This window comes from Peromyscus californicus, unplaced genomic scaffold (genome assembly GCF_007827085.1).
Source record: "Peromyscus californicus insignis strain IS unplaced genomic scaffold, ASM782708v3 Scaffold_4__1_contigs__length_199733344, whole genome shotgun sequence".
Taxonomy (NCBI): Eukaryota; Metazoa; Chordata; class Mammalia; order Rodentia; family Cricetidae; genus Peromyscus; species Peromyscus californicus.
This window is the reverse complement of record NW_026294562.1, coordinates 116,085,531-116,098,498: the sequence shown is the minus strand read 5'-3', so window position 1 is coordinate 116,098,498 and position 12,968 is coordinate 116,085,531.

Sequence of the window (12,968 nt, the reverse complement as noted above, 5' to 3'; positions counted from 1 at the left end):
GAGTGGGTCTTTGATTCTTGTGCTTTCGCTTGGGCTTTTTTCCTTCTCTTGATTTGTATTGTCCAACATCAATGTGGTAGTTTTGTTTTAACTTATAATTTATTTTATTAAAGAGAATGAATGAATTAGTTAATAAATGAATGAATAGAACATAGCCACTAGGGTTAAGGTTAACACCTAAAGTATCACTTATACCTACTCGGACAGGGAAACTAAGTTTTATCCAATAGAGTGGTGCTGGGAATATCAACCTCAAGAGGACAGACATTTTTCTGTTCAGGAGTAGTTGACTATCATACAGTGGACTACAAGGGTTCTTGTTTTTGCTTTTTTTTGTTTTTTGTAAACTTTTATTTGGTTATAGTTTGGTGTTTTTGGTTTGTTTTCCTTTTTTGTCTTTTCTTTGGAGGTGTTTTCAATTTGTTTTATAGGTTTTAAAGGAATTTGTTATTATATTGGGCATTTGATTTTTTTAGAAAGAACTTAAAGATAGATGGGAGGGATACAAAGAGGAGAAGGAAGAACTTGAAGGGGGAGGAGAATATGATCAAAATATATGTAAATTTAAATCATTGTTTCAAGTAATAAAAATTTTAAAATGTAATTAATAAGGTTCCATATCATCCAACACCTCCTAGGGCCCTCATGCCCCTACCTATCTAACTTTCCCTTTATATTTTTCCAAAGTATTAAAAAAACAAAACTGAAATTAAAAAATAAAACTGCAAAACCAAATATGAAATTCAAGGCAAATAAACAAAAGAATATGACAGAAAGAAAAACCAAAATGAAATAAGAAATCTACAAAACAAAACATGAATTTAATTTTGTGCTGGCAAACTACTCACCGGCATAGGGCTTACCTTGAAGTGTGGTTGAAATACCCATTGACATTTCATTGGAGGATATTAATTTTTATTTTTTATTTCATTATTATTATTATTATTATTATTATTATTATTATTTATTTTGGTTTTTCAAGACAGGGTTTTTCTGTGTAATTTTGGTGCCTGTCCTGGATTTCACTCTGTAGACGAGGCTGGCCTCAAATTCATAGTGATCTGCCTGGCTCTGCCTCCCGAGTGCTGGGGTTAAAGGACTGTGCCACCACTGCCCGGCGATATTAATCTTGCCTTGTATTAACACTGGGCAACACAACCCAGTATGAGGAATAGGGACACAAAGCCAGAATAGTCAGAGACAAGACCTGTACCCACTGTTGGGACTCCCATAACACAACAAAGCTATACAACTGCAAAAGCTATATATGCAAAGGGCTAAGTCATTTCCATGTAGCTCCCTGGTTCAGTGTCTGTGAACTCCTGTGAGCCCACCTTAGTTGATCCTGTGGGTTTTGTTATGATGTCCTTGACCCCTCTGGATCTTATAATCCTTCCTCTCTCTCTTCAGCAGGATTCCCCAAGCTCTACCTAATGTTTGGATGTTTGTAATGTCTGTATCTCATTCCCTCAGTTTATGGATGAAGTCTCTCTGATGACAATTGGCCTAAGCGACAATCTATGGGTATAGCAAAATATCAATAGGCATCATTAAATTGACTTTTTTTTTCTCCAATCATGTTTAGTTCTATTTTAGATCTTTGGGCCATTCAGCCTCTGGGTCTCGTGCTCCAGACAATATCAGATGTGGACTTGCTCTTGTGGATTGGGTCTCAGCCTGGACCAGTCATTGGTTGGCCACTCCCACAAACTCTCCACCACCCGTATCCCAGCAAATCCCATAGGCAGGACAGACTGCAGGTCAAAAGTTATGAGGCTGGGTTGGTGTCACATTTTCTTCACTGGAAGCCTTGCCTGGTCACAGGAGATGTCCAATTCAGGCTATGCAGGATCTTTTGCTAGACATCTTAGCTTGGGTAATGCTTACAGATTTCTGGGAGTTTCCCTTGTTCCAGGTTTATACCTGACCATTAATGCCCTACTTCCAGTCATCTCTTTTAGTACTCTCCCCCAACCTGCCTCACTTGATCCCTCATGTTCCCTTCCCCACCTGACCCCAGTCCACCCACAAAATCTCTTGTATTTCACTTTCCCAGGGAGATTCCATCATCCCCACTTGAGCCCTCCTTGTTACCTAGCCTCTCAGAGTCTGTGGATTATGGCACTGTTATCCTTTACTTTTTAGTTATCATCCACTTATGAGTGAGTATATATGATATCTGTCTTTCTATGTCTGGGTTACCTCACTCAGGATGAATTTGCTTGTAATCTTCATGATACCATTCTTTTTAACAGCTGAGTAATGCTCCATTTTTTAAATGTGCCACATTTTTTTTTTAAATCCATTTGTTGGTTGAGGAACATCTAGGTTGTTTCCAGGTTCTGGTTATTAAGAACAAAACTGCTATTAATATAACTGAGAAAGTATCCTAGTCATATGATCAGGCACCCTTTTCGTACATGCCCAGCAGTAGTATACCTGAGTGTTGAGGTAGATCATATCCTGATTTTCTGAGAAACTATCACATTGATTCCCAAAGCAGCAGTACAAAGTCACACTCCCAAAAGCAGTGAAGGTGTATTCGGTGAAAAATCAGGTGTCACAAAAGCTGATTGCAAGCACTTCTACAAAGCTAAAGTATTAAAAAAAAACATGGTATTGGTAGAAAAACATAAAGGTGTATCAATGAAATTGAGTCAAAGACCCAGACGTAAATCCCCACACAGTTTTGGACACCTGATTTTTGACAAGGAAGACAGAATTATACAATTGAAAAGAGAAAGCATCTTCAACAAATGGTGCTGGATATAATATAACTGGATATTGGCAAGTAGAAGAATGCAAATAGATCCATATCTATCACTCTGCACAAAACTCAACTTGAAATGGATCAAAGACCTCAATATAAATCCAGATACACTGGACATGATAGAAGAGAAATTGAGAAATGGCCTTGAACACATTGGAATAGGGGCAACTTCCTGAACAGAACACAAAGAGGGCAGACAATTAATAAATGGGACCTCAGGAAACTGTTAAGCTTCTGTAAGGCAAAGGACACCATCAACAGGACAAAATGACATCCTACAGAATGGGAAAATATTTTTACCAACTTCACATCTGACAGAGAGTTGATTTCCAAAATATACAAAGAACTGAAGAAACTAGACATAAAACAACCAAAAAAAACCCCAGTTAAAAATGGGGTACATATCTAAACAGAGAATTCCAGCAGATGGATCTCAAATGTCTAAGAAACACTTAAAGATATGTTCAGCATCCTAAGCAGTTAGGGAAATGCAAATCAAAACAATTCTGAGATTATATCTTTCACCTATCAAAATGGCTAAATCAAAAACATATGTGATAGATAATCCCAGGGAAGACGTGGAGCAAGGAGAACACTAATTTTTAGGCAGTAGGTTTTGTTGAGAAAACAACATGCACATGATCATTTTTCATTTTTCAAGACCATATATGTTACACCTAACACTTGATGGGGATAAGAACTTCCTTCCACCTCTAAAATGGCTGTTTTCACCACAATATAGGTAGTTTCCTAAATCTTATTGTGTCAATAGAAAAAACTGAAAAGTGATGAAGTATTATCTAAACTCTTGGTTAGTGAAATTAAAGACATTTAACTTTTTTCTAATGATTTGCTAATTATTAGGCACTATGAACAAGTTATGTTCTCAATCTTTTTATAAAACACAAAAGGGAGCCAGCTTAACCTAACATCTTCCAGTGTATAAAATTCATATTCCCCTTGCTCCTCATCCTCTCCAGCATAAGCTGTCTTCAGTGGTTTTGGTCTTAGCCATTCTGACAGGTGTAAGGTATCTCAGAGTCATTTTGATTTATATTTCCCTGATGATTAGGGATGTTGAGCAATTCCTTAAATGTCTTTCAGTCATCTGAGCTTCCTCTGTTGAGAATCCTCTGTTTAGCTCTATAGCCCATTTCTTTTTTTGTTTTGTTTTGTTTTTTTTGTTGTTGTTGTTGTTTTTTTCTCTTTATTTTTTTTTATTTTGCAATACAATTCAGTTCTACATATCAGCCATGGATAGCCCATTTCTTAATTGGACTGTTGGGCACTTTGATGTCTAATTTCTTAAGTTCTTTATATATTTTGGAGATCAGCCCTCTTTCAGATGTGGGGTTGGTGAAGATCATTTCCCATTCTGTAGGCTGTCACTTTATCTTGTTGACCATGTACTTTGCTCTACAAAAGCTTCTCAGTTTCAAGAGGTCCCATTGATTGATTGTTTCTCTCAGTGTCTGTGCTACTGGTGTTATATTTAGCACACCTATGAACATATAATTTTTAACAAAGAAGCCAAAACTGTACAATGGAAAAAAGAAAACATCTTCAACAAATGGTGCTGGCATAACTGGATGTCAACATGTAGAAGGCTGCAAATAGATCCATACCTGTCACTGGGCACAAAACTTAAGTCCAAGTGGATCACAGACCTCAACATAAATCCAGTTACTATGAACCTGATAGAAGAGAAAGTAGGAAGTAGTCTTGAATGCATTGGCATAGAAGATCATTTATTGAATTCTTATATCAAAGTGTAATTTAGAAATGCAATATTGAATGTCAGTGATGCCTTTTTGACTCATAGAATTTATCATTTACTTTAAGAGACAAGTTAATTTGAAAAGAGCATGTTTTCTGCTTTGACCAAATGTATCAGAACATAATAGTTACTCTTTAGAAGAAATTCATACAGCCACTTTGGAAATCAATATGGTGCTTTCTTAGAAAATTGGGAGTCAATCTCACCCAAGACCCAGCTATGCTACTCTTGGGCATATTCACAAGGAATGCTCAATCATACCACAAGGACACATGCTCAGCTATGTTCATAGTTGCATTATTTTTAATAGCCAGAACCTGGAAACAGCCTAGATGCCCTTCAAACGAAGAATGGAAAAATAAAATGTGGTACATATACACAACGGAATACTACTCACCAGAGAAAAACAATGACATCATGAGGTTTGCAGGCAAATTGATGGATCTAGAAAAAAATCATCCTGAGTAGGGTAACCCAGACTCAGAAAGACAAACATGGTATGTACTCACTCATAGGTGGATATTAGATTAAAAAAAAAAGATGACTAGACTGCTACTCACAACTCCAGGGAGATTACCTAGAAAAGAGGACCCCAAGAAACACACAGGGATCACCCAATGACAGAGAAATGGATGAGATCTACATGAGCAAACTGGACATGAGGTGGTGGTGGTGGTGGTGGTGGTAATGAAGGGCAAGGGGCGAGGGAAAGAGTGCTTAGGGGAGCGGAAGATCCCAGCTGGATCAAGAACAGAGAGGGAGAACAAGGAAAAAGAGACCATGATAAATGAAGACCCCATGGGAATAAGAAGAAGCAAAGTGCTAGAATGGTCCCCAGAATTCCACAAATATCTCCACAATAAACTACTACTGGCAATGGTCGAAAGAAAGCCTGAACTGACCTACTTTGGTGATAGGATGGCCAAACACCCTAACTGTTGTGCTAGAAATCTCAACTAATGACTGATGGAGGCAGATGCAGAGATCCACGGCCAGGCCCCAGGTGGAGCTCCACGAGTCCAGATGGCAAGAAAGAAGAGGGATTGTATGAGCGAGAATTGTTGAGATCATGACTGGAAAAAGCACAGGGACAAATAGCCAAACTAGTGGAGACACATGAACTATGAACCAATAGCTGAGGAGCCCCCAACTGGATCAGGCCCTCTAGATAAGTGAGACAGTTGATTAGCTTGATCTGTTTGGGAGGCCCTCAGGCAGTGGGACTGGGACCTGTCATTAGTGGATGAGCTGGCTGTTTGGAGCCTGGGGCCTATGCAGGGACACTTTGCACAGTCTGGGAGGAGGGGACTAGACCTGCCTGGACTGAATCTACCAGGCTGAGCTGAATCCCCAGGGGAGTCCTTGCCCTGGAGGAAATGGGAATGGGGGGTGTGCTGGGGGGGAAGGGGGAGCAGGAGGAGGGAGGACAGGGGAAACCGTGGCTGATATGTAAAATTAAATTAAATTATAAAATAAAAAAATTTTAAAAAGAATTCAATAAATGGAAAAAATTCACATTCTACAAAAGACAATAGAAGCAAACTCTTAATTTGCATTTAAAAGTCCTGTCATAGTATCAGCTAAATATTCTCAATATTTATTGATATTGTTCTATACAGTACTCCTTCAAAATAGGATATCTACTTACAATATTCAATGTGTTTCCTAATCATAAATATTTGGAATTTCAATGAAAACTTTCTGTATCTGAACTCTACACTCATATCCACATTCCTCACATTCAAGTCTTATACTTTCTGCATGCTTTAACAATGATTTTTTTTTATATTATCTGGTATATTGATGACAGCTTCAGCAACTGTCAAAAACAATAATGCATACTAATAGAATATTCTGATTGCCACAAGACAATATATTGGAGATCCTAATTACATAGAAGAACATTGACTATTTTCAGTTCTGTCCTGGTTCTCTATTCTATATAATGTACCATTAACCAGTCTGGCCATGGAGAGTACTATATGTCTATAATCCACAGTCAAGACCCAAATGTCCATGTAATCCTGTGGCTTTTTGAACATAAAATCATCACCTACTCCATTTCTTTCTTACATGTCTACTCTAATATTGTTAGGACAGCAGAGGGGGCATGAACCAATTACACCTTAATGTCTACATGTAAAAAGTATCACTTTATTTTTATATTTAACAAATGTTTTCAAATGTATTTTTATTTTTTATATGTATTGGTGTTTGACCTGCATGTCTTTGTGAGGGAGTCAGTTCCACTGCAACTTGAATTATAGACAGTTGTGAACTGCCATGTGTGTGCTAGAAATTGAACCTAGGTACTCTGGAGGAACAGCCAGTGCTCTTAACCACTGAGCCATCTCTCTAGCCCATATTTTTGTTTATGTATGAATTTTATTAGGATATAGTAGTTGACAGCTTTCCTAAATTCTATAAGATATTGCTGAATGCTCTCAAGGGAATTATATTTTCTTTAAAAAAGTATCATTAATTCTTTCATTTCATGAGGAGGTTTAGCATTTTACTTCTAATAAAGACCTCTTTATGATATAACAATGGGAGAAATCAGTTAAATCAGTGAATTTTTGGTAGGCATGTACTTACATGTCATGTTGGAAATTTCATTTTGGGGGGCAGGAAGTACAATCAAAACAGCAAACTTGTCTTTCATCCTAAGGTGATTTTCCAAACCTTGGAGTTCATGCACTTCATATTGAGAGTGGAGTCTGAGAAAAATTAAACATGTTCTTGTAATAAAATTTTTTCCCTACTCCGCAATATTTATAGGGACTTAGAATACTGTGTACTAGAAAATCTATTACACACAGGCATAAATTACAAAGTACAATTTAATTGTATTTTGTGGTATATATTATGAATGTATTGTGAAACCTATGTGCATGTATGTGTATGCATATGTATATATGTGTTTGTCTATAAAACAATATGAGAAAAACAACAAATCCAGAAAGAAAATCTATCAAGGAAAGTGAATCAGAAAATTGCTCCTACCCAATTACAGCTGTAATAAACTATGTAAAACACCATGGCCATGGCTAAAGATGTATCACTGATAGCCAGCTGGTACAGATAAGGAAAATGTTCATGGCTACTCAGGAGGGGTAGAGAGGGTCCGTAATATAGCTGTAGGGCAATAAACAACAAACAGACAAAATCCTTGAAGAAGATGGGATGCACAATGCTTAGTCTAAGACCGAATTTTGTTAAGAAAACTCTGGGAGTGTTAGAAAGTATGATTTTTTTTATGTTAAAGTAATTTATAATTTCTTCCACTTAAAAAAATAGGCATATACTAATCCTTGCAGTAAAATATTTCATATTCCTACCATCTCTGTGCTATTTTCCATTAAAATTCTGTTATGTATAACAGAGAGAAACTTAGTGTTTATTTTTTTAACACTATGGGTCAAGACAGACATAAATTCAGTCTCTGCCTTTCAACCTGCCATGACACTTACAAATTCAGCATGAAAAGCACAATATTTCATAAAAACAAAACTACTCCACTTCACCTGTGTAGTTCTTGAGATTTACAGTTGTGGTCCAAGAATGTTCAATGGTAACCACATTTGTCCTATAAGTACAATGAAATATCTCCTCTGTTTTCTACTTGTAATAGTTAGCAAAATATCCAATTTTATTTTAGAATAAACCAGTTTTCCTCTGATCAATCATCAAGCTGCATTCTACTTTAATATTGGGTAAAACATTAGGATTCCTATTGATTCATTCAATGGCAAAATGAAAATCTTAGTTGTCAATCTGAAAAAGGTCACAATGATCATTAGAAACTAGGCTCCAAACATGACAGTGTTAAATTACACTCACTGTGAGTTTTCTATTGAATGCTTGTTTCCTTGATCCAGTCCTGTGGAGACACAAGCTTATGTCTGTAGTGCATGGACATGTAATATCTATGGAAGCATACAAGGATTTTTAATATTTTTTGTGGATTTTACTCTCTAGAATTCTGTCATTGTGAATTTTCATACATTCACTACATTTGTGAATATGGTGAGAGTCTTTCTGTGCTGTCAATCCATATACCATAAAGCACTTCATATAAATGCTCATGCCTTGCTTTTGAAATATACTTAACATACAAGGGAGTAAATGAATTGCAACTGTTACTGAAATTATTATCTTTTTTTCAAAGAAACACCACTGGATAAGTTCACAATTTAGTTATGGCTGTGAGGAATAGGAAGTCAAATATATATATATCTTTGTCAAAAGTTCTGTGAAAATTGATGAAGTCAGAGAGATTGCAAATATCATGATTCTGACTCTTTCTCCTCCATTTTGTGCACTACTCTTCTATGTTTAACACTTGAGGCTGTACAACATTGAATGATATGATACTAATTAGATCAGGGTCTGTTTCTGCAAGTGATGAGTCCTCTTCTCATGGGAACTTGGATTGCTATTGGAGCATGTTATCATAATCACCAAACTGGATCTTATAGTACTGACCCTGGGTTTATGCTTGTTGGTGTGTTAGTTATTGCTCTACCACTGTGAAGAGTCTCTATGACCAAGGAACCCCATGAAATAAAACATTTAACTGGAAGCTTTATTTGGCTTTCAGAGGTTTAGTCTGTGATTATCATGTTGGGGAGTATGGTTATAGGCAGGCAAATATCACTATGGAGTAATAGTTGAAAGCCTACATATGGTCCCCTTCATGATAAAGGTCTTGGAGCGATCAGGAATACAGGGAACATACCCAAACATAATAAAGGTAATTTACAGCAAGCCAACAGCCAACATCAAATTAAATGGAGAGAAACTCAAAGCGATTCCACTAAAATCAGGAACGAGGCAAGGCTGTCCACTCTCCCCATACTTATTCAATATAGTACTTGAAGTTCTAACCAGAGCAATAAGACAACATAAGGAGATTAAGGGGATACAAATTGGAAAGGAAGAAGTCAAGCTTTCCCTATTTGCAGATGACATGATAGTATACTTGAGTGACCTCAAAGATTCAAGCAAGGAACTGATACAGATTATAAACACCTTCAGCAACATAGCAGAATACAAGATCAACTCAAAAAAATCAGTAGCCCTCCTATATACAATGGACAAAGAAGCGGAGAAGGAAATCAGAGATACATCACCCTTTACTATAGCCAAAAATGACATAAAATACCTTGGGGTAACACTAACCAAGCAAGTGAAGGACCTATATGACAAGAACTTTAAGTCCCTGAAAAAAGAAATTGAAGAAGATGTCAGAAAGTGGAAAGATCTCCCATGCTCATGGATAGGCAGGACTAACATAGTAAAAATGGCAATCTTACCAAAAGCAATCTACAGATTCAATGTGATCCCCATCAAAATACCAACACAATTCTTCACAGACCTGGAAAGAATAATACTCAACTTCATATGGAAAAACAAAAAACCCAGGATAGCCAAAAGAATCCTGTACAATAAAACATCCTCTGGAGGCATCATGATCCCTGACCTCAAGCTCTACTATAGAGCAACAGTAATAAAAACAGCTTGGTACTGGCATAAAAACTGACATGTGGACAAGTCTCCTAATCAAAAAAGAAAACAACAAACAAACAAACAAACACAGGCCCGCATGGTTTCAGCACAGAATTCTACCAGAATTTCAAAAAAGAGATAATATCAGTTCTCCTCAAATTGTTCCACACAATAGAAACAAAAGGGATGTTGCAAAAACTCTTTTTTTTCTCAAGACAGGTTTTCTCTGTGTAGCTTTGTGCCTTTCCTGGAACTTGCTTTGGAGACCAGGCTGGCCTTGAACTCACAGCGATCTGATTGGCTCTGCCTTCTGAGTGCTGGGCTTAAAGGCGTGTGCCACCACTGCACAACTACAAAAACTCTTTTTATTAGTCTACAGTGACCCTGATACACAAAACACAGAAAGACGCAACAAAGAAAGAGAATTAAAGAACTCCAACTCCAAAGCCATCTTTAATTTTTTTTTTCTGAGACAGGGTTTCTCTGTGTAGCTTTGCACCTTTCCTGGAACTCACTCTGTAGACCAGGCTGGCCTGGAACCGCCCGGCAACCAGTTTTAATTTTTAATTGAACTGGGACTACAAAGAGATCATTTGCTAACAAAAATAAAAACAGAAAGTGCATGCAAGCAACTTCCAAAAAATTTGTGAGTTGACAGAAACAGCCAGCTGCCTGGACAGTCACCTGAGGTTTCTCCACAGTGTTGGGGCATCATCTTCAGCCTATAGGCTTAGCATATCTGACAGACTCATTTGTGAAGCAGGATGTACACAAGGTCAACAGTTCAACCTCACATTGGGTGAGAGCAGTCCATGTACCAGAAACACCTGAATTCCACTAGTGTCATGTCATGATTCAGGATTTTAAATTCTGGAAATTGTTGTTGATTTTTTAATTCAGCTGTCCATTCTTCTTGGCTGTGTATATATGGCTTCAATAAAGTTGTCTGGGGGTCAGAGCTATTAGAGTCATAGCAAGTGCATGGCGGCGGTGGCGCATGCCTTTAAGGACCTGGAGGGCGGTACATTCAGGCAGTGACGAGGCAGTCATATGTTTGGGTTTACAACCAATGAGAAGGTAGAACAGGAAGACTTTAAAGACAGACACACAGGAAGTAGGTCCTTTTTGGAGAGCTCTCTTGGCTGGAGAGGATCCCTGAATCAGGAAGGGTGAGGCTCTTAGCTCTGACCTCTTGGCTTTCTTCTCTGAAAAAAAAAAAAAAAAACAAAGAGATCATTTGCATTATATGTCTATAGAGAACAGCATAAACAAACATTTGGGAAGATATATGAAATTTTATGCTGTTGGAAATGTGATAAATCAACAGGCCAATTTACTCTTTTTCTTGGGACATTATTTTCTGGATGATTTGTCCTTTTTCACATGTCTCATTTGTCCAGTGGTCTTGTGATTCCTTAGCAGAATGCCTTCATTCTCCTGAAAAGACTAAAACAAAACTCTGTCCCAACCCTAACTTTGGGGAGGTTCCCTTTTAGCAAGTTATATCTGATCAAATGAAAAGTATTTTGTTAGTATTATAGGTTAGTTTAGATTGAACAGCAACTCTGTTTGATGAACTAACACCTCTTCTAATCAAGAGGTCTCTCTTGAACAAATCTAATCTTTTTTTTTTTTTTTTTGGTTTTTTGAGACAGGGTTTCTCTGTGTAGCTTTGCTCCTTTCCTGGAACTCACTCTGTAGTCCAGGCTGGCCTCAAACTCACAGAGATCCGCCTGCCTCTGCTCCTGAGTGCTGGGATTAAAGGCATGCACCACCACTGCAAATCTAATCTTTATCAGTGTTGATTTATAGTTTCTCCTGAAATTTCTGTTTTATTTTCTAAAACTGTTCTATCATCTAGAGCAATGTGGTTTGTTACAATAGGCATTTAGTCCGTCAGTTGGGTTGGGAAATAGTTTCCTCCATGATGACAAGAAATGACAGTACTGAATTTGACATGAGCACCCACAAGAGGCCCTTTAAGGTGTCTCTCAATGGCAAAGGATTATGTTGACTGTCACTTTTTGATCTATATTTGTTAGTTCTTTGCCACACCTTCTGTATTCTCAAGAAGAGAGAGCCATTCCATTTGGGTTATTTTTAGAAAAACACTGTTTCTAGTAATGCTCTGTTTACAGACCCTTTTTAGGTGACCTTGTTTACCACAATTGAGAGACCTGATATTTTGATTTTTCTTCAAACCTCTGGAAATTACTCTACTGTCCAAGAACCATCATGATTATGAGATTCAATATTGATTGTATCTCAGATCCATTCCTCTAAGGGTGCTGATCTTGCCTTTAACAGTCTAATTACCCTTTTGAATTCTGCATTAGCATTTTCAAAAGTCAGAGATCAATTATTATTTGTCTAGCATTTGAATTTGGTATTATTCTATTATTGCTGAAGTTGGTCATTCTAAGAAATCAGTGAAGGTTTCTTTTGGGCCCTGCATAACTTTAGTAAATGACTCAGTTTTTCTTTCCTACTTCAGTTCTGTCCCAAGCATTCTAGGTTGCTATGTGGCATAAAACCAGGATGTGGTCATCATATAGAGATTGCCTTTTACATTAGCATAATCTTCGTCTCCAAGAAGTTGGTCTTGGGAGATTTCCATACCTCTAGTCTTACTTCACTGTTCAATGGTCTTAGCCTCATCTTTCTATCAAGTCCTCTGTTGGCAGCAGACGCTGAACAGGCCTGGTGCATAGCCTGTTTGCTTGCCCTAAGTTGCCCTAAGGTGCCCTTTTATTCTTCCTCTTTTCCTGTGGTCAGTAAGTCACAGGATGTTTATGATATAGCTATTGCTGGAACATTGTTTCCAGAATCAGCTCTCTGTCAATTTGCTTGCGGTTTTCCTGTTTGGCTGAGCTGCTGGGACACGGATGGGAACCTGAGGACCCTGACCCCATG